The sequence below is a fragment of the Eurosta solidaginis genome, chromosome 5, assembly GCF_040869045.1.
Source record: "Eurosta solidaginis isolate ZX-2024a chromosome 5, ASM4086904v1, whole genome shotgun sequence".
In the NCBI taxonomy this organism is placed as follows: domain Eukaryota; kingdom Metazoa; phylum Arthropoda; class Insecta; order Diptera; family Tephritidae; genus Eurosta; species Eurosta solidaginis.
The window spans coordinates 122,964,766-122,989,038 of record NC_090323.1 but is presented as its reverse complement, the minus strand read 5'-3'; positions in this window follow the sequence as shown (position 1 = coordinate 122,989,038).

The window sequence follows — 24,273 nt, the reverse complement described above, 5'->3', positions numbered from 1 at the left end:
GTTCGTGATCTGGCAGCTGACCCAGAAGAGGAACACGGAGGAAGACTACCAACGCATACGCCGATGCGTCCGGAACGTCGACCTGTTTGATGCTGTGTGATCCTAGCACCCCACAACACAGTTAAACACTGGTACCTACTCGGTCTGGCAAACGCAGCAGTCATCCACCACGTTGCCGACACGGAATGCTGGCAGGAGCGATATGTATGGGTACCGGACTCAATGCACAGGGCCAAAGTTCCGCCCGCAACACACGCTTGGGCAGATTTCCTCCGGTGGGAATACATACAGCGGTATGGGAACGACGGTTTTACAGCTCAGGAGCTAATACTCGAGGTGCCACAACAATACAAAAACAACGACTGTGGCGTTTACGTAGACAAGAACATGGAGAGGATTTTACGATACACGGCGAGCGGAGAAAGAATACCCGAACTGTGTAGACAGCGGTTCACGGAGGAAATGGCGAGCAAGAAGCGCACAGAAATGCTAACACGTTTCCTATGAGACGGTTGAAAACCCCAGGAGGTCATACAAAACACTACCACCACATACCACCCTCACACTGTTCCACAACCAGTGTGAGGACCAAATAAAACACCATTAATTTGGCCCACACAAGACGACCCCACAACATATTCAACACAGCTTTTACACAACAGCCAGTCACAAAAGGCCCTAGCAACACGACAAACCAACAAGTCTCAGCAACACGACTAGCAATCACAACACTTAATAGCAACACAACAAACTAACAAGTCTCAGCAACACAACGAGCGTTCGCTACATTTAATAGCAACACGGTAACCATGGCAGCGCAACCATTTGAGCTAGCAACGCCAAACACCACAGCTATAAAAGGAGCGACACAGCAATACAGCAGTTAGTTAGCATGGAGCTGTGGTCGTGATCGGAGCTACCAGTGGAGCGCCCCCGAATGTGTCGGTTATACCACCAGGAGAGGTCGTTTCATAGGAGTGAGTCGTGGCCTCAAGTGGTGAATGTGTCGGTTATACCACCAAACACCGCTTGAGACTTCGTAAGCAACGGCGCTACCGCAGTAACGCGCACCTGCGAACAGGCGACGTCCGCCCGCCTGCGACGACGCTGGCCGCAATAGCGAACACATTACGTTGGCCCTAGCAATACGCCAACATACGACGCGGGCCACAACAGCGGTACGTAAACACACTACGCCGGCCGCAACAGCACTACGCAAACGTACTACGTTGGCCACAGCAGAGTCACGATAACCTACGACGCTGGCCGCAACAGCGCTATGCAGGCATACTACGTTGACCGCAGCAGAGTTACGCAAATACACGACGTCAACCATACTAGAGTTACACACACGCACGCAGACGCACCGACATAAGCCGCAGCAGAGACAGCACAGTCGCTAGTCATACGAGAGACACGCCGACGCAGGGCGTCACAGAAATACATTTAAAAACACACAGGCAGCGACCAGCAAGGCGTCCTAACGGGACGATCCTAACGGGACACGAGGACCGTTAGCCCACCACTAACCACAGAGCAAGCACAAATAGAAGTGAAGAATACAAATACATTTTTCTTTTATTAAATTATTTTCGTTATAGTTATAAAATATATAGAGTTAACGAAATAAAGTGAATTTTATACGAAAACGAATTGCAAGGTGTCCCGAATTACAAATTGTTTGTAAGTGAACCTTGGACACGGCGAGTATACCCCAAGCAGTTATTGAAGAAGCACCGGGGCAGGAAAAAAGCTTCGTTACACCATAACGCTAACCACAAATCATCCACAGAAGATTGCGCATTGAAGAGTTCAAAATTGCTCTTTCTGCGCATATAGGTCACACTTTACTGCTTGATCGAATGAAAGAAAGACAGAAAAAAACAAGAGCTAAAGGAAAATTACGTAAAAATTGCCCATAAAAAACAGCTGATTTTTGTTTACATGGGCAATGCGCAATCTTGTTTTGTGATCTGTGAACGCTCACAAATCACTTACCCAGATTGCGCATTCACGAGTTCAAAATTGCTTCGTTCTGCGCATCTACGTCACAGTTGACTGTTTGAGCGAATGAAAGAAAGAGAGAAAAAAATAAGAGCTAAAGGAAAATGACGTAAAATTGCCCATAAAAAAGAGATGATCTAATATTTACATGCGCAATGCGCAATCTTCTTTTGTAATTTGTGGTGAACCACGATTTGTGGTCATTCAAGAGTTCAAAATTGCTTCGTTCTGCGCAACTACGTCACACTTGACTTCTTCAGCGAATGAAAGAAAGAGAAAAAAAAAACAAACGCTAAAGGAAAATTACGTATAAATTGCCTTTAAAATAATGTTTACATGCGCAATGCGCCACCTTCTGTATTCCATCATGGTGGTGAACGCTAACCCTATAACCATTGTGGATAAGTACAAGTGTATTGACCATTGTGAATGATGACAAAGTGTGATCTCTTATCTGTTAACTGATTGACAGGCTGTTCAATATGGCTACTTTTCACCGTTTTGACAGGATGTTCAATATGGCGGCGCCTATCTTCAGCGGATGATAGAAGGAGATACAGAATGAGACAGCGATAGTCAAATACGAATAGGTGATCCAATCACTTTGGAATTTTGACGTTTATCAGAAGAGATCACACTTTGTCATCATTCACAATGGTGTTGACTTCTTTCTGACAGACACTCGCTTAAGTTAGCAAAACGGGAAAATCTGGGTTGCCATTGTTGTTTCAGTTGAAAACGGTCAGTTAGGGTTCTTTGCAGGGACGTAAAAGACTGAAACAGGGTTTATCTACTCACAAAAGTGTTGCTCCTGTTACACAGCATTTTAATTTTATATCATGGCGAAAATTATTCAGCTCAGAGTTATTGATTTTTTATTAAAATCTATATATTAATACGCTAACAAAATTTCCATACAATCAATTGACACGCTGCTTCGCATACTTAGCATACGTAAAATCATGTAAAAGTTATATGAATCGTTTCGTATGGATCAGCCGCAGTCCATAGGCCTATTTTTGTTAACAAATATTACTCTACTTGTTTATAATTAATAGAACATTTTTTTATAAATTCGAACAATTGTTCTAATGCGAATTTCAAAGACCTAAACCTTTATGTATCCGCGCTAAATTCGAAAGCACAAATGTTTCACCTACATACAAAAGTGGTTTCCCATTGTTGCCACTTACCTATAATAGCATCTACCAAAATCCTAAAAAATTGTTCCAAAATAATTTGTAGCCTACCAAAAAATCTTAAATAGAATTAATTTTTGACCGACCCATTTTTTGTGGCAAATTCCAATTACACGTAAATACATAAATAACAAAAAAAAAAAGTTAAAAAATATAACATTAAATTTTTATATTGCCTTTTATGCTAATTTATTTTATTTCTTATTTTATTTTATTATATATTGTCTTATTTCAAATTGGTTTATTATTATTTAAATGCAACTTGACTGAATCGGAAAGTTTCATGGTGTATATTAAACGAAACAAAAACAATTAAGGAAGCTTAAGTTCGGGTGTAACCGAACATTACATACTCAGTTGAGAGATATGGTGACAACATAAGGGAAAATAACCATGTAGGAAATTGAACCGAGGGTAACCCTGGAATGTGTTTGTATGACATGTGTATCAAATGAAACCCTTCAAAAAACGCCAGTACTCCATAAATAATGTAAGGAATACTCGTTTGGGAGTATAGGAGTATTCCAAAACTTATCTGTATTCATACAAAAAATGTGCTCCAATTAACATTGCGATGTCCTAGGAGAGGAGTAGGTGATCCCACTCTCGCTTTGTTTGTGAGTATTCCATAGAGTACATACGTGAGAGTACTTTCCAAAGTACTTTCACTGTAGTACTCCATTGAGCACCCACAGAGGATCATATGCCAAAGTACTAAAAAGGAATTGTGTCGGAAAGAATTATCGGAGTGAATTTAATTTAAAATGAAAGTAAATGAAGAGTATTGCCCCTCTTCAACTTTTATATTTTTTACTACAAATATTCTTATGTTATTTAGCATTTGCGTGAATAAAGAAACTAATATTTCTCTATACTATAGTATGTATACATAAAACCAGTGCGCGGTTGCATTTATAGCGGCCGTATTGCATAGGCAGTATATTACCCACTATCTATATATTAATACGCTAACAAAATTTCCATACAAACAACTAACAGGCGGTTTCGCATAGTTAGCATACGTAAAATCATATAAAAGTGATATGAATCGATTCGTATGAATCAGCCGCAGTGCATAGGCCTATTTTTGTTAACAAATATTACTCTATTTGTTTATAATTTAAAGAAACAGTTTTTTATAAATCCAACAATCTCTCCAAATATCGATATTTACTTTCTTGCACAAAAGCGCGCCATCTTTGGACCAAATATGTAAGTGCTCTAAGACACAAACCTACATAAGCATACGCGCTACACGGTGAAAGATTAAAACATGGTTTCCCATTGTTTCCTCTTACCTATAATAGCCTCTACCAAAATCCTAAAAAATTGTTCCAAAATAATTTGTAGCGTAAAAAAAAATCTTAAATAGAATTAATTTTCGACCGGCCCATTTTTTGTGGCAAATTTCACTTACACGTAAATACATAAGTCTCAAATAACATTTTTGATTTTAGGTTAAAGCGGCAACCGGCATCATAGCGGCCGTATTGCATAGGCAGTATATTACGCCCTATCTATACCTTAATACGCTAGCAAAATTTCCATACAGACAATTGACAGGCGGTTTCGTATAGTTAGCATACGTAAAATCATATAAAAGTGATATGAATCGATTCGTATGGATCAGCCGCAGTGCGTAGGCCTATTTTTGTTAACAAATATTACTCTATTTGTTTATAATTAATAGAAACAATTTTTCGTAATTCCAACAATCTCTCCAAATATCGATATTTACTTTCTTGCACAAATGCGCGCCATCTTTGGACCAATTATGTAAGTGCTCTAAGACACAAACCTACATAAGGGTATGCGCTACACGGTGAAAGATTAAAACATGGTTTCCCACTGTTGCCACTTATCTATAATAGCCTCTTCCAAAGTCCTAAAAAATTGTTCCAAAATAATTTGTACCGTACCAAAAAATCTTAAATAGAATTAATTTTTGCCCGGCCCATTTTTTGTGGCAAATTTCACTTACAGGTAAATACATAAGTCTTTATTTAACAGATTCTTTGTTTTTTATTTTAGTTGTTTTCAAAAAAACATGAAATCACAAGTAATGAGTCACCTTTCGTTGAAACTAACTAATTTATTTATAACAATTAATGGCAAATTTGCCCAAAAATATTTTTGCATTTGCAGATTCAATCCTCATTTTAGATAAAGTACATCTTATACTGAACAAAAAAAAAAGTTACAAGAATATAACATTACATTTTTTATATTGCCTTTTATGCTAATTTATTTTATTTCTTATTTTATTTTATTATATATTCTCTTATTTCAAATTGGTTTATTATTATTTTCTCTTATTTCAAATTGATTTATTATTATTTAAATGCAACTTGACTGAATCGGAAAGTTTCACGTTGTATATTAAATGAAAAAAGAAAACGTCCCAAAAACGTTTTTGATTTTAGGTCAAAGCGGCAACCGGCATCATAGCGGCCGTATTGCATAGGCGGTATATTACCCACTATCTATATATTAATACGCTAACAAAATTTCCATACAATCAATTGACAGGCGAAACACGCATACTTAGCATACGTAAAATCATATAAAAGTTATATGAATCGATTCGCATGGATCAGCCGCAGTGCATAGGCCTATTTTTGTTAACAAATATTACCCTATTTGTTTATAATTAATACAAAAAGTTTTTTGTAAATTCGAAAAATTCATACAAATATCGAAATTCATTTATATGAGTTAACCGGGGATTACCCGTATCGTACATTTAGTATGAAAACTTTTATTTCAAGCAATTTTTAATTTTATAATTTATTTAATAATTTGGGAAAATTTTAAACAACGTGACATCAGGACGGACAAGGCGACAGCTGTTTCGATTATACCTTGTAAATCTCTTCAAATCCTTTTCTCCCGGGATTGGGAGTCGAACCCGCACTCCTACGATAGTTGAAATGGTTACAAACACATTCAGCTACGTCATGCCTTAGTTGTTGTAAAGTTTTTCCCAATTGCCTTCTTTCGCATATATTATCTTCTACACATCACATAATTCGTGTGTAGTTATGTGTTGAAGTTATGCATGTTTGTAAGGCGGTTTTCAGAGAAACTTGGTATTTGTTGTTGTTTTTGTTCTATTTATAGAACTACGGCGAATTAACCAAATATTGTCTACTTATATGAGTTAACCGGGGATTGCCCGTATCGCTTTAAATGTATGAAAACATTTATTTCAAGCAAATTTAAATTTTATAATTTATTTAACAATTTGGGAAACAATTTAAACAACGTGACATCAGGACGGACAAGGGGACATCTGCTTCGATTATACCTTATAAATCTCTTCAAAGCCTTTTCTCCCGGGAGTGGGAGTCGAACCCGCACTCATACGATAGTTGAAATGGTTACAAACGCATTCAACTACGTCATGCCTTAGTTGTAAAGTTTTTCCCAATTGCCTTCTTTCGCATATATTATCTTCTACACATCACATAATTCGTATGTAGTTATGTGTTGAAGTTATACTGTTTGTAAGCCGGGTTTCAGAGAAACTTGGTATTTGTTGTTTTTGTTCTCTTTATAGAACTACGGCGAATTAACCAAATATTGTCTACTTATATGAGTTAACCGGGGATTGCCAGTATCGCTTTAAATGTATGAAAACATTTATTTCAAGCAATTTTTAATTTTATAATTTATTTAATAATTTGGGAAAAATTTAAACAACGTGACATCAGGACGGACAAGGCGACAGCTGTTTCGATTATACCTTGTAAATCTCTTCAAAGCCTTTTCTCCCGGGAGTGGGAGTCGAACCCGCACACCTACGATAGTTGAAAAGGTTACAAACGCACCATCTTTGGGAACAATTATCTTAGTGTTCTAATGCGAATTTCAAAAACCTAAACCTTTATGTATCCCCGCTAAATTCGAAAGCACAAATGTTTCACCTACATACAAATATGTTTTCACATTGTTGCCACTACCAAAATCCTAAAAAAATGTTCCAAAATAATTTGTAGTGTACCAAAAAATCTTAAATAGGATTAATTTTTGACCGGCCCATTTTTTGTGGCAAACTTCACTTACACGTAAATACATAAGTCTTTATTTAACAGATTCTTTGTTTTTTATTTTAGTTGTTTTCAAAAAAACATGAAATCACAAATAATGAGTTAAGTTTTTTTGAAACTAACTAATTTATTTATAAAAATTAATGGCAAATTTGCCCGAAAATCTTTTTGCATTTGCAGATTTAATCCTCACTTTAGATAAAGTACGTCTTATACTGAACACAAAAAAAAGTTACAAAAATATAACATTAAATTTTTTATATTGCCTTTTATGCTAATTTATTTTATTTCTTATTTTATTTTATTTTATTATATATTCTCTCATTTCAAATTGGTTTATTATTATTTAAATGTAACTTGACTCAATCGGAAAGTTTCACGTTGTATATTAAACTAAACAAAAAAAAGGTCCCAAAAACGTTTTTGATTTTAGGTCAAGCGGGAACCGGCATCATAGCGGCCGTGTTGCATAGACAGTATATTAACCACTATCTATATATTAATACGCTAACAAAATTTCCATACAAACAATTGACAGGCGGTTTCACATAGTTAGCATACGTAAAATCATATAAATGTGATATGAATGGATTCGTATGGATCAGCCGCAGTGCATAGGCCTATTTTTGTTAACAAATATTACTCTATTTGTTGATAATTAATAGACAATTTTTTTTTGTAAATCCAACAATCTCTCCAAATATCGATATTTGCTTTCTTGCACAAAAGCGCGCCATCTTTGGACCAATTATGTAAGTGCTCTAAGACACAAACCTACATAAGCGTACGCGCTACACGGTGAAAGATTAAAACATGGTTTGCCATTGCTGCCACTTACCTATAATAGCCTCTACCAAAATCCTATAAAATTATTCCAAAATAATTTGTAGCGTACCAAAAAATCTGAAATAGAATTAATTTTTGACCGGTCCATTTTTTGTGGCTAATTTCACTTACACGTAAATACATAAGTCTTTATTTAACAGATTCTTTGTTTTTTATTTTAGTTGTTTTCAAAAAGACATGAAATCACAAATAATGCGTTAACTTTTGTTGAAACTAACAAATTTATTTAAAACAATTAATGGCAAATTCGCCCGAAAATGTTCTTGCATTTGCAGATTTAATCCTCATTTTAGATAAAGTACGTCTTATACTGAACAAAAAAAAAAAGTTACAAAAATATAACATTAAATTTTTTATATTACCTTTTATGATAATTTATTTTATTTCTTATTTTATTTCGTTATATATTCTCTTATTTCAAATTGGTTTATTATTATTTAAATGCAACTTGACTGAATCGGAAAGTTTCACGTTGTATATAAAACGAAACAAAAAAAACGTCCCAAAAACGTTTTTGATTTTAGGTCAAAGCGGCAACCGGCATCATAGCGGTCGTATTGCATAGGCAGTATATTACCCACTATATTTATTATTAGGCCAAATTTGTTGGATTATATATCCATTAATCGGATGCTTAGATCCCATAACCCTAATTTGTTTATGTCGCTTAAAGTTATGAAATCAATTTTATTTTATTAAATATGTTTGCGTGAATAACTTCAATGTTTTTGTTTGTTTTTCTTTTCTTTCTAATTTATTCTGCTTTGTTATATCTTAGTATTATATTGTTCACAGACGATATTTTATGGTAGATATGGTCATATATATCCATGAAATGGAGTGTTTACACTTTTAATACAAATTAATTACGTACATAGATCTCAATGGGAATCCCAACATTAAATATCCGAACATTAGAATCTTCATATTTCCACAATGATCACACTAAAACCCGGAAAAAAGTCTAAGTGTACTTATTGCGTTTTTATATGGAACTGTTTGTTCACTTCACTTAATTTTTTCGCAATTTAAGTACTTTATTCTTTTTCTTTAATTGAATGTTTTTTTAGTAAACTCTGCCTTCTTTCTCATTACATAATTTTTTTTTATTTTTATTTTATTTTAAATGAAGATATCCTCTATTCTACTCGAAATTTTTGTTTTGTGTCACATTTACATATTAGATATGTATTTATGCAAAATTAAACGGGTGGTGTGAAATAGGTTAAATTCCTTTAGCAAATTTCTTCGTTTTTAAGTGAAAGTTAATGTTTTTTTGAATTATGACACTATTGAAGTAAATGAGTGATATATGTATATAGGTGATATACGCCTACTGATGAACCGAGCTCCCAAAACTAATTTCGGTAGCGCGCCAACGGGGACCTTCCGTGGTGTGGAAAAACCTATTTTTCAATTCAATTTCAAGTCATTTCACCATAATTCTATGTCAATTTCATTTGATTTTGCATAATTTTTATATTTTTGTTTAAGAAGCTCCATACCAAAACGAAATAATTTTACATGTGAAAAGTTTGTAGAAAATTTAAGAAAATACAATCAAAAAGTACAAAGTCCTTGATCAAATTCAAAATTTTAAAGAAAATTTAAGTAAGTTAGACCAGTTTTCTATATTTCCAACACTTGATACATAGACTGAGGTGAAAAAAATACACGTTGGTCGAATGTCGACCACAGGCGATACTAGCTTAATTCATTACATAAGATTCTTCTCTATATGTAAAAAGCTTAGAAAACGCAGTTTTTCCAATTATTGTGGTAAACTTGTTAAACTCAACAAAAAAGTATATCGGTTAAATATTTTATGGGATTTCTGAATTTCTGTTTCCAAGTTCATTATATTTGTGTTATACAAAAATCTGGTAACAGTATTTTTAAATGAAAAAACAACAATCTTACACGTGTGGTGCTTTTTTGACTGTAATTTAAATAAATTTTGCTTTCCATTTGTTTCCGTATTGTTGGAGGCCACAAATCTTCTATTATTTATATTTCCGCGGAAATAGATACAACTATTTCATCTGTAAATACTACAAAGTTTTATTAAACTATCAAATGCAACCCAGCTTAAAGTAGTCTTACGTACCAAAAATGCAACCCTAGACCTGAGATTTGCATCAGGTAATCGAGGCTGTTTGTAATTTTGACTTTTATCGCTTAGTTGACATACCTGGTATTGTACACAATGCCGAAAACCATAAAATAGCCAACCAATTGGTTTTTGGTTTCTCGCTATATCCATAACTTGAAAATATTTGAGTTGGTGAATTTAATAACTTTTTGTAGATTTTATTCATTGTTTTAGATATGTTATGACTAAGAGACTTATATTTTGTGTAATATGTTTGTAATTTTTAGCGGTTCCTTCATTTTTATGAAATTTTCACGATTTTTAGGTTAAGGCACCATTAATCGCTCACATTGGAGATGGTTATGGATATGGGTATGGTTACGACTACGGCGTTAGGGTTAAAGAAAATTAAATAGCCCTTAAGTAGGTGATTTGTGGTGTGCAATAAACTTTTTTTGGCTCGATTTAATCGATTTTGGTTTGAGAATCGAAAGGAAAAAATCGATTCTCGAATAAATCTAATCGATTCCGTTCGACTAGGGATAAAACGGTACAACCCTGCAAAATTGTTGGATTACGTGTTCCACTTTCTTCATGTTGGAGTTCTCTAACAATACTCCTTTGCCATGCGTTTGCGGACCACCATCAGCCGGTCATTGCTCGTTTTTTAACGACCGTGATCACAACACCCCTGCAAAAATTGTTGGATTACGTGTTCCATTCCACGCATTTACCGTGGAAGCAGTAAGGAAGGCGGTCGGCATGATGTGGTGGTGCACATTGGCTAGTCATTGTCGGCTGGGGTGGGTCCTTGCCAACCTTACTGTTCCTGCGCCATAAACAGAAAAAAGTTCCTATCATGCCTATCAAAACTAGCTGTCAAAAAGCGCAGAGACGACTCAAAACGCGTATAATTCAAAATAAAACAACATCCGGCCGAACCGGATATCACGGACAGACCGTTACCATTCAAAAAAAATTCAAAATAAAAAAAAACTCAAAAAAATCTAACGCAAAAAAAATTTACAGAACCGGACATGGCCGGTTACTAACTCTGAAAATCAAAAAAAATACTGAAAATAAATTCAAAAGGGTATAAACAAAAAGGGCCGAATATAACTTGGGGGCGCCGCGGGTATTGTTGCGACGCCCGGTGCATATTCCCACCCTCAATAACCATGGCCACTGACGCACCTGATTTTCAGTGGCCCCTTACCTGGTAACCCTACGTGCCTTCTAAATGAGCCAGAACACCAGCATTCCCATTTTAATTAGAAAGTTTATTCAAATTTCATTATTATTAACGTATGTATGCTACAAAAAAAATTTTACGGTAGTACAGGTTTCTTAACCAGGGCTACCGCCTAGGCTCCAAAGCCAAAACAAGGCTGCTTATAGCATCGTCCCAAGACACTTCAGAACAAAAAAAAAATGTTGAACTACGAGCAGCTATTTACGCTATGAAAATGTATGTAAGTGCGTGTAGCATATAAAGGGAGAGAAAAAAAATGATCCAACAGTTTCCCACTTTATTGGGCCGAAATTGAAAACGAAATCTAATATGAATATTTAAGTCTGGCTAAGTTTGTCCTGTTGGGGGTTCCTTTCTCTTCTCTTACTTTTGCTCGTAATATTTCAAGCTATACCTATGTTTATGTCAGCCCCTTTTTTTTGATAAGGGTTATAAACGCTTGGTGAGAGAAAAAAAATGTAATTAAATGTGCTTATGGATAGTAAATATACTACATACAAAGTAAAAATTTGGTTTAATGCCCTTTTTTTTGTTATTCACAAACATATTTGAGGGCTATAAAGTTTGGATACAAATTCGATAATTGGTGCCCCCTTACAAAATTATTATGTTGTTGTAGTAGAACTTATTTTGAGTTTAACAAAATATCAAATTGGTATAACGCATAGTATAATGAACTAATATGTAATATGTACTATAAAAGCAATTAAGATTAAATTTGGGGTAAATCATACTCCTCGAAGAAATCGTTTCACATATTCAAGTAAAACGTAAACTTTTAAATTCATAGTAAATAATACTCGTCAACGAAATCGTTTTACATATTCGAGTAAAACGTAAATTTTTAAATTTATAGTAAAATTAACGGAATCGTTTAACATGCTCAGGTAAAACGTGAACTTTTAAATTTATAGTAAAATTAACGAAATCGTTTACATGTTCAAGTAAAACGTGAACTTTTAAATTTATAGTAAAATTAACGAAATCGTTTTACATGTTCAAGTAAAACGTAAACTGTTTTGCACTTACCAGTCAGTGCTGGTATTGTTTTGTTTTTTTTTTCTTGCTTCTAAGTTAATTAAACCTCTTTAACTTAACATTACGTTATGTCTGCTTTTTTAACTTTACTACAAGTGGATGCTGCTTGCTCTCTTTAATTTAGGTATATGCATGTATGTATGTGGGAATGAGCACCGATAGTGGAAATAATAAGAAGTCGTGGTGAACAATGCGCGAATAAGCAGTTGTCGTGTGAGCAAGCAGAAATAGCAAGCAGTTGAACTATAGCCGTAGACGTAGAAACAATAGCCGCTCTTCATTAGTCATTCGACAAATTAATTTTCGTGAACAACGACAACAACAACAATTCATATTCATTTGCTTCCTTATATTCCCAAATATTATATTTGTAATTTTCTTTCAAACATAAATTACATCGAGTGTATTGAACTTTTACTTTTAAATAAACACTGAATAAATAAAATAAAAACCATAACGTGGGGGCTCAACCGGGATATTCTCGTCTTAAAAGAAGCACAGTTGTTGTAGTGATACGGAAACTGAAATGAGCGGCCGTAGAAGAAGAAACCTGCAGAGCAGTAACCGTTCAGTGGAATTCGAAAACACCATGACGAACTCTAAGCGAATGGAGGAGAGAGAAGTTGGTGGTACGACAAAAATAAATTTTAATGATATTGAAGGCATAATCAAAAAATTCACCGGAGACGAAACTATGAGCGTGCTGATATGGGTACAAGATTTTGAGAGCTTCGCCGTAACTTTTCGATGGACTGATTTGCAACGCTACATATTCTGCAAAATATCCCTTAGCGGTACTGCAAAACTGTACATTGAATGTGAAGCCAAACCTCGCTCATACTCGGAATTAAAATCTTCATTATATACGGAGTTTAAACCAAGAATTAACGCAGCGGACGTACATAGAAAAATGGCACACCAAAAAAGAACCACGACGAAAGTTGCCGTGAATACTTGTACAAAATGATTGATATAGGTTCACAGGCAGAAGTAGACGTCGCTTCTATTATAAGTTATGTTATACAGGGTATCAACGATACAGGTAGCGGTAAAACGATTTTGTACGGGGCAAATTCCATAAACGAATTCAAAGAGAAACTGATAATATACGAGAAACTAAAAAAGAGTGAGAGCGTACAAAAAGATAAACAGCGAGTTACGCATGATTGAAGTTCGGACAAAAGCAAAACGATGCAGTCAAAACCTAAATCACGTTATTGCTTTAATTGTGGTTCGAGCGAGCATGAGTTCCATATGTGTCCTCAAAAACACAAAGGTCCAAAGTGCTTCGGATGTAATGACTTCGGCCATAAGCGTAGTGATTGTCCAAAAGCAACAAAGTCATCGTTGGTAAATGTTGTCGCAGTGAACAATATGTGTGTGCCAGTGAAGGTCAATGGGGTCGTCATCGACGGCTTGCTTGACACTGGAAGCGACATTTGCGTAATCAAAGAGTCCATAGTTAAAAAATTAAAACCGAAATCTTATAACAGAAGCAAATCAATATCCGTAGCTGGTTTGGGTTCTAAGGTGGGCACTAAAGGTGTTTGCGAACTCGATATGGAAATAAATGGCGATATTTACAAAGAGATTGAAACGCATATCGTGACCGACAGCTGTATGAAATATAATATGTTATTGGGGGCCAACACAATTGAACAGGCAGTAGTAAACATAAATGCCGGCAAGTTGACAATGGTGAAGAGGTTAGGTGGATCTAAAGATTGCATTCGCAATGAAGATAGTACATGTTTCCTAGCCGACATCAAGCTTGAAGCAGTAAGCAGCGAAATTGATTTTGCGGCTGTATGCGACAAATCCGTGGTAAAAGACATTTGCAAAGTGGTTAAAGAATATTCGCTAGCGGTACCGAAGCAATTACCTGTTCTGATGAAAATCATCCCGTTGGATGAAATACCCATCTTCCAGAGACCGCGGAGGTTTCCGCCCTATGAGCAAAAGATTATTGATGAGCAGGTACAAGAGTGGCTACAAAAAGGAATCATAGCAGAAAGTTCTTCCGATTATGCTAGTCCAGTGGTTCTTGTAAAAAAGAAGGACGGATCGCACCGCTTGTGTATAGATTTTCTCGAGCTTAATAAGAAAATCAGACGTGACCACTATCCGCTTCCTATTATCGAGGTCCAATTGGACAAACTACAAGGAGCTTCTGTATTCAGCACGATCGGTTTGGAGAACGGATTTTTCCATGTAGAAATAGAGCCGATGAGCAGAAAATTTACTGAATTCATTACGCAAAAGGGGCAGTACGAATTACAACGCGTGCCCTTTGGAATATGTAATTAACCCAGCGTTTTTCAGCGCTACATAAACTACGTTTTCAGAGACTTAATAAATAAAAACATAGTCATCGTTTACGTTGATGACTTAATTATATCCGCTAAAACCGTAGACGAAGGATTAGAGCGACTGACGGAGGTTTTGAAATGCGCTGAGGAAAATGGTATGCGCATTAAATGGTCGAAGTGTCAATTTTTAAGGTCCGAGGTAGAGTATTTGGGCCACCTGGTTACGGCAGGTACGATTTCCCCTTCGCCACACAAGATCAAGGCCGTTATGAAATTTCCGCAGCCGCGAACTACGAAGCAGGTGCAGAGCTTTCTGGGTCAAACGGGGTACTTTCGCAAGTTTATTCCAGAGTATCCTTTAGTAGCGAGACCATTAAGCCAGCTTTTAAAGAGCGGTGCAAAATTTAACTTTGGAAAAAACGAAATACGCGGTTTTAATGAACTAAAAATAAAATTAGTTAACCCTCTAGTCTTGCAAATTTTTGAATACGGTCGGCATACCGAACTGCATACAGATGCAAGCCAACACGGGTACGGTGCAGTGCTGATGCAGAAATGCAATAAGGACGACCAGTTACATCCGGTGTGCTTTATGAGCAGAAAAGCTAGTGACGCCGAAGCGTGTTACTCAAGCTACGAATTAGAAGTATTGGCCGTAGTCCAAGCGGTGAAAAAATTTCGCACATACCTCCTAGGACAGTTTTTTAAGTTGGTAACTGATTGTAAGGCTTTTGCTCTTACTTTAAAGAAGAAAGATTTAGTTACGCGCATTGCACGTTGGGCACTTTTGCTGGAAGATTATCAATACGAGGTTGAACATCGCTCCGGCATCAGATTGAAGCATGCTGATGCTCTCAGTCGAAATCCAGTAGTTCTTTGCGCGCAACCAGATGGCATCGCAACTAGGTTACGCCACGCACAATCAAAAGATGGAACGATATGTGCTATAATGGAAGCGTTAAAACACGGGCCTTATAAGGACTATGTAGTTCAACATGGTATTTTGTGTAAAAATGTCAACGGTTCTTTGTCATTCCAGAGCAGACGAAAAACACCTTTGTTAGGACAGCACATGAAGATGGCCACTTCCACCACCAAAAGACAAAGGAAAAAATCGAGCGTGAGTATTTTACTTCTGACTTGACCAAAAGAATCGATGCGTGCATCGCTTCCTGTGTGAAGTGTATTTTAGCGTAGCGGAAGCAAGGCAAGAAGGAGTTGTTCCGTAATCCCATACCAAAAGGTGAGCGAAACCTTGCATATTGACCATTTAGGTCCCTTATCTACAACATCGAAAGGGTATCGCTATATTTTTGCAATGATAGATAGCTTTACGAAGTTTTGTTGGCTTTTTCCAACCATAACGCTCAATGCCGAAGAGGTCGTCAAAAAGTTTGAAATAGTGGCGGATACGTTTGGTTACCCCAACCGAGTAATCGCAGATCGAGGCGGCGCTTTTATATCAAACGTGTTCAGAGATTACTGCCTGAGCCATGGTGTAAAACTTGTACGTGTAACCGCAGGTGTCCCGAGAGGTAACGGTCAGGTGGAGAGGCTGAATTCAACTATCATATCTGTACTAACGAAGCTCTGTGTAGACAAGTTAGATAAATGGTTTCAACAAGTACCTGTGTTACAAAGGGTGTTAAACAACACGTTCCACCGAGCTATTCAGACAACACCGTTCGAATTATTAATAGGAGTTAAGACGCGAGCTAAAAATGAAGAGGAAATAATGAAATTAATTGAAGAGGATTGGATCGATGATTTTAACCAAAGCAGAGAAGAAGCGCGTGAGAACGCAAAAAATGCCATAGGTAAAATTCAAGAAGAGAACCGAAAGCAATTCAATCGCAAACGCAAGACTGCAACAACGTACAAAGCAAATGACCTCGTAGCTATCGAACGTACCCAGTTCGGAGTCGGCCTTAAAATAAAACCGAAGTTTTTGGGCCCATACAGAGTGATAGCAGCGAAAGGGTTTGATCGCTACAAAGTGGAAAAGGTGGTAGATGGTGAGGGACCCGCCTCAACTACAATAAGTAGCGATAAGATGAAAGCATGGGTGCAAGACGACGAGCTATCTGATTTTGGTGACAACACTGAATTTGGAAGTAGCTCATCTGAGGCAGATGAGTAGTACAGAATGGCCGAATGTGGGAATGAGCACCGATAGTGGAAATAATGAGAAGTCGTGGTGAACAATGCGCGAATAAGCAGTTGTCGTGTGAGCAAGCAGAAATAGCAAGCAGTTGAACTATAGCCGTGGACGTAGACACAACAGCCGCTCTTCATTAGTCATTCGACAAATTAATTTTCGTGAACAACGACAACAACAACAATTCATATTCATTTGCTTCCTTATATTCCCAAATATTATATTTGTAATTTTCTTTCAAACATAAATTACATCGAGTGTATTGAACTTTTATTTTAAATAAACACTGAATAAATAAAATAAAAACCATATGTATGTATTACATGTTAAGATTCTATATTAGGGTTGTAGCCTTAAATTTGAATATGTTGGTATATTAATACTATATGTTGTTGCAGAGTCATAAAAAAATGAAAGAACAAGGTTGAGGCTACAAATACGTATATTTAATCAGTATCGGAACGAACTCACCGCTTTAACCGCTGATATTCGTTGTCGTAATCGGGATGGACGCAGGCCTAGGTTCGCTGTCCTCCGGTTGTTGTTGTAGCTGGTATTGTTACACTGGTATCGTTGTAGCCTGAATGGTCGTGGCTGATAAGGCTGCGGCCAGTATTGTTGTAGCCGGTATGGTCGTAGCTGATAATTTGGGGCTAGTATTGTTGTACCTGTTTACGCGCACAGCCGGCGAGTGTGTTTTGTGATTAGTTGAGTATCGTTGGGGAGGCGCAGTTGAAGTGAGCAATAAAGTTACTGAAGCATTATATTAACTGAGCTTGACGCCTTTGCTGTTGAAGTTGTGTCCCTAGGTGTTATATGATCCCTTATATATAATTGCAGGGCCGCCAAAAATTTTGCTCAAGCAATTTACCAACCTTCCTCCTTTTTTTCTTGCCGGAAACTCATGGCAATTTTCGCTAGTGATTGCCGGTCTGTTTTTTTCCTTGTTTTTCGATACTTTTTATCGCAACTTTCGCCCCATCAGTAGGTGTGCTCGCGCGAACACGCTCCCAAGTGGACCGTAACCGTAGACCGTAGCAGCAGACCCTAACAAGTACTCTAACAATACTCCTTTGCAATGCGTTTGCGGACTACCATCAGCCGGTCATTGATCGTTTTTTAACGACCGTGATGAGGACACGATGACGATCGAACAGAGTTGCCAAAAGTAAAATATTGCATACAAATAACTGATAATAAAATTTTACTATGGCAACTCTGATAAAATGCAACCGCGCACTGGTTTTATGTATGCATACTATATTATAGAGAAATATTAGTTTCTTTATTCACGCAAATGCTAAATAACATAAGAATATTCGTAGTATAAAATATAAAAGTTGTATTGCCCCTCTTCATTTACTTTCATTATAAATTAAATTCACTCCGATAATTCTTTCCGACAACACAATTCCTCTTTAGTACTTTGGCATATGATCCTCTGTGGGTGCTCCATGGAGTACTACAGTGAAAGTACTTTGGAATGTACGCTCACGTATGTACTCTATGGATTACTCACAAACAAAGCGAGAGTGGGATCACCTACTCCTCTCCTAGGACATCGCAATGTTAATTGGAGCACATTTTTTTTATGAATACAGATTAGATTTGGAGCAGACCCATACTCCCAAAGGAGTATTCCTTACATTATTTATGGAGTATTCGCGTTTTTTGAAGGGAAGTAACAGCCTCTTTCTGTTTGGCGAACGATACGCTCAGCGAACGATACCTGCTTGGACGATATCTTGTACTTATGGTATTCTGAATCTTACGTTGCCGTTTATCGTGTAGCTTTACGTCGTTCGTCAACTACACGATAATCAAGTGTCAAACATGCAACTCTGTGCACATATGTTTTGTTTTTGCGCACGTCCATAAAGTTAACAAAATAAGTGAAATAAAAATAAAGTTCCTAGTGAAATAAATACAGTGATATAAATATAATAAAAATGTATCAAGCTATTGCTCTATTAGTGTCCCAAGAAGAATAATTAAAAATCCAAAGGCGGATATTGAGAGACCGCTCGAACGTTCTTCACTTACCGGACGCTGAGTAAAATAACAAATTGCGCCTGTGTTGATATTGTTAACAAAATAATTTTATTTGTAGATTTGTTCAAAATTTTCGCGTTAACAAAGAAATATTTCAACATATCTTTGACGAAATACAAATATATTTCAAAGATACATTTCTTAGCACGCATTTACCACTCCAACTAAAATTATCCACGTTCCTGCGTTTTTTGGCAACAGGCAGTTATCAGAAATCAGTTGGAAATGAAAGTATTTCATCTATGGCCCTGCCTACGGTAGCGAAAGTCATTGATGAATGCTTATCCATTTTTGAGAATCATTTTAGCCAAAAGTGGGTAAATTTTGAGAGGAGTGAGGAAGAAGAACGTGCAGTAAAAGAGCACTCTTCTTTACCAAATTCGGCATACCGGGTGTTGTTGGGTGCGTGGATGGCACTCACGTGCGGATCAAGTCACCTCCTGCAGATATGAAGCACCTATATTACAACCGGAAAGGCTTTTATAGCTTAAATGTGCTGGTTGTAAGTATGTATACTAATAGGCTACGTTCACTATGGTGACAGCTTTTTTTTGTTTCCTTCTATAGATATGTGACCACAATATGGTCATAACGTTTGTGGATTCAAGGCATCCAGGGGCAAACCACGACTCATTTATATGGAAGCATAGTGAAGCAGAACGGCATATGAGAACACAATATCAAAATAAAAAAAGGAATTTTTGGCTACTAGGTAATTATAGTTTTTAATTTCTCTATGATTCAAGAAAAAACAAACAAACATTTTTTGGCAGGCGATTCCGGATATCCTCTGCAAACTTATTTAATGCCGCCATTTAGGACCCCTTCAGAAGCGGTTCAAACTCGATACAATGAGGTACATTGTAAAGCTCGAAACCTTATCGAACGCTGCTTTGGAGTGGTGAAAAACCGATTTCGCTGTATCATAGGGTCGAGAGGACTTCATTATTCGGCTGAAAAAGCAATAAAAATAATAAATGTTTGCTGCGCAGTCCACAATATTTGCGTTTCGTTTAAGCGTGAACTGCCTCTGAGTTTGAACAGCGGCAATCTCTAGGGAGTACATCACGATCTCCTACCCGATGAAGAAGCGTCGAGTGCAGCTTCGAATGTAAGAATGCAAATAGCTGAAAACATCATTTAAAAGAGATTCCGCGTGTTTTCGTGTGTTTAAAGCAACGAAATCGCCGATGGACCCATGGCGGAACGATACAAGGTGGCAGCATGGTGAAATACCTACAAACATAAATAAAAATTCCATGTACTTTGTTTTTGTAAATTCGATGGACAAATGTCAAAATCGTACTGCGTCGGAAGTTGATGTATCAAATCAAATAAAAAAGCGTATAATCACCTGTCCCATGCTGCCACCTTGTATCGTTCCGCCATGGATGGACCTATGCACTTTGATGTATTTAAATGACTTAAACTCAAGTATTTGTTTCTGTGGTGAAATATCCACAATTTAATCTGTTTGGTCAATGCACAATGTGTTCATTTACAAAATCCATTTTACAACAATAGCAAAATAAGTTGTAACATTTTGACATATAGCAAGAAAGCAATAGATTGTGTTTGCGAAGTTTCAGCCAAATTCTACTATATCTTCATGCCTTTTGAATACTTTATATAATCAAGAGCCCTATGGTTTTATGTAAGCGAGTTATCCGCGAGATTTACCTAAAAAGGAAACCAATAAACTCACAAGAGCCTAACATTTTTTGATCTCACACGATTAATTAAAAAAATCAACCCAATTACGAAGTATACAAAATCTGCTATGAAGTACTATTTCTTGTATGTCTTATGTTCGGACACCATGAAAATGATTTAAGACTTTCCTGGTTTATAATTAACTACTTGTTTATTTGTTTTCGAAATGGTACCATCGCAATATACTAGTAAATGCTTCTTTCTTTTCAGTTGCTCTTAAACAAACATAATAATTCATATTCAATAATTATAAGCTGGCGTTAAGCTCATGAATTCTTAAATATTATTATTTTTGCTATTGACCAATTTTACGCCTTTTTTGCACCCAACTCCTAAATTGATTTAACATATCTGATGGCAATGAAAGGAAAAAAAAGTGTGCATTCATTTCAAGTTTACATTCATTAAAGATTGGGAATGGTTCTTACATTCACACTCTATATTGAATTATATTTTACCATTCAATAACACACACACTTTAGCTTTGAGTTAAACAATTTTAAGCCATTCAGGAATGGCGATTTATAATATGCAACCAAAAAATCACAAATTTTTAAAGAATGCTGATAGAATGCACACTCAATTGAATCAATCTTTTTACAGCTCTGATTGATAGCTTTTATCAATTCATAAAATTCATTTCATAAAAACAAGAGCATTTATATCGACGTTGATGATAAAACTAAATCTCGAATAAAGCCTAAATCTCGAATAAAGCCTAGGTGGAAATATGGCCTGAGTGTGTGAACGAATAGTTATGATTGATAATGAATTTCTACAAATTTCATTGTTTTATTGTTTTATTTGCATAAGCTATTAAATTAATGTTTGTAGTATTACTTATATCTAAATCTTTATATCTATACTTTATATAAAATAAATATGTTGTGAGATCCATGTTTTATAGTACATATTTACTCTTCAGTTGCGAACACAAAAATACCAGTGCCAATTTTTGTCAAATTTCAGCAAGTTTCGCTTCAGTTAAAATATTTTTGCAATTTTTTTTTATAAAAATATAGGTCTATCAATAATTTTTTATCATTATTATTGTTATTATAAATTTTTTCTTAATTGAAAAAATTTTTAAACTAGAATAGAAGAAAGAAAAAATTTTAGACAACTGCCAAAGCTCGTTGTATAGATCCATTTCGGGAACTGCTAAATTCCTTCATCGGCAACGTTTAAGCGCCGCTGCTATAACCATTCAGCCACCACAGCGGTTTTTTGTTTGTCTTCATTAATCCTACTTCTATTCTGGTTCGTGCCAATTGATATTCACACCACTGCGACATCTGTTGCAGAATAGCTGTGAAAATTGGACTTGTTTGTTGGCAATGCTGCCATAGTGTCATATTTTATTGACAATTTTCCCCGTGCTCTGGGATGTATTAACAATTTTTGTTGTTATATCGGCCTACTGATTTTAAGATCGCGGGTTCGAATCGAGCTCAAGGCCTAACAATAATTTTTTATCATTATTATTGTTATGATAAATTTTTTCTTAATTGAAAAAATTTTTAAATTAGAATAGAAGAAAGAAAAAATTTTAGACAACTGCCAAAGCTCGTTGTATAGATCCATTTCGGGAACTGCTAAATTCCTTCATCGGCAACGTTTAGGCGCCACTGCTATAACCATTCAGCCACCACAGCGGTTTTTTGTTTGTCTTCATTAATCCTACTTCTATTCTGGTTCGTGCCAATTGATATTCACACCACTGCGACATCTGTTGCAGAATAGCTGTGAAAATTGGACTTGTTTGTTGGCAATGCTGCCATAGTGTCATATTTTATTGACACTTTTTTCCCCGAGCTCTGGGATGTATTAACAATTTTTGTTGTTATATCGGCCTACTGATTTTAAGATCGCGGGTTCGAATCGAGCTCAAGGCCTAACAATAATTTTTTATCATTATTATTGTTATGATAAATTTTTTCTTAATTGAAAAAATTTTTAAATTAGAATAGAAGAAAGAAAAAATTTTAGACAACTGCCAAAGCTCGTTGTATAGATCCATTTCGGGAACTGCTAAATTCCTTCATCGGCAACGTTTAGGTGCCGCTGCTATAACCATTCAGCCACCACAGCGGTTTTTTGTTTGTCTTCATTAATCCTACTTCTATTCTGGTTCGTGCCAATTGATATTCACACCACTGCGACATCTGTTGCAGAATAGCTGTGAAAATTGGACTTGTTTGTTGGCAATGCTGCCATAGTGTCATATTTTATTGACACTTTTTTCCCCGTGCTCTGGGATGTATTAACAATTTTTGTTGTTATATCGGCCTACTGATTTTAAGATCGCGGGTTCGAATCGAGCTCAAGGCCTAACAATAATTTGTGGATCAGCTCAAAATATAATCTGAAACAGGGCGTTCTTCAAACAATGCATAGTAAAGTGGTTCTTGAAAAGTGCACTGAATTAGCAAAAATCCTCGCGATTCACTAAAACTATTGTCCCTCTTCATTTGGAAATTTCGACTTTTACTTCTTTGGAATATCCACTATTGATTTCTTCGACTAATTTTCGTTTTTCTTCTGCTTTTAGTGTTGGTACTCTTTTTTGTTGCTGCTTATTATTAAGCATCTGTTACTCGTCGTTCGAGGAACCGCTCCGGTACCTAGAAACAATAAAGTTTACAACAATTAAGTTTAGGACTCTCGTACAAACTCTGTAGTCATATTTGCTACTATAGCTTCTAATGCCTCAGACTGCCGAGCAAAAATAGCAACTAGCTGCTCTAACGACTTGGCAATGGAATTTGCAGCATCTGCTTGTAGCATAGCTGCTTCAGCTAAATTTTCCATTGCCTTGGCCTGTGCCTCACCTACATCAACTAGTGCTTTGGTTGCATCGGCTTGAATTTTCGCCGAATCGGCAATGCGGTGTTGGAAGGTTTGAGTCTGAGTGGTTCTGCGCTGCACTCTGTTCGGTGTCACTACAGCGGTCGTGCTGGTATTAACTTCCTCTGTGGAATTTGGCGTTGCACAAGCAGATGGTGGCGTCGGGGATACTGGGCCTGCTATAGCACTCACTCCTGCGAATTCAACTAGCGCTGCAGCTGTGGAAGACGTTGCCCTCTATGGCCTTTACACACCAAGTGTCATTCCGCTTGGCGCTGCTCCTTTCGTCATCAGCAGCATTCTGTCTATAACCTCCTCCACTTCGTTGAGTGGAGACGGCTGAAATGGTCCGCCACCTGTAGCACTCATATTTGCCGCGTTTCCGCAATTTTTTTTTGGTGCGACAATTGAGGTCGGCAAAAATCAGTAAAATAACATAAAATAATAATATTTGGATATACATATGTATGTATATATAATACCTTTCTCCATTCACTCGCTCATCTTTGAGGTGGACCGTGGGTATTTACTTTTTGCGCAATTTTGGCCCATTGCTCATCAAATAAAGTTTTATTTGCGCCATATACCGGTGCTCCTCTGGCCAGATCCACATTTTCTTCCAGCTCATGAACAAGCACGAGGAATTGGGCGCTAGTGGTCTTTTTTGAGTCTTCTAATATAAAATACAAGTTTTTTTATACAATAATAACTAAT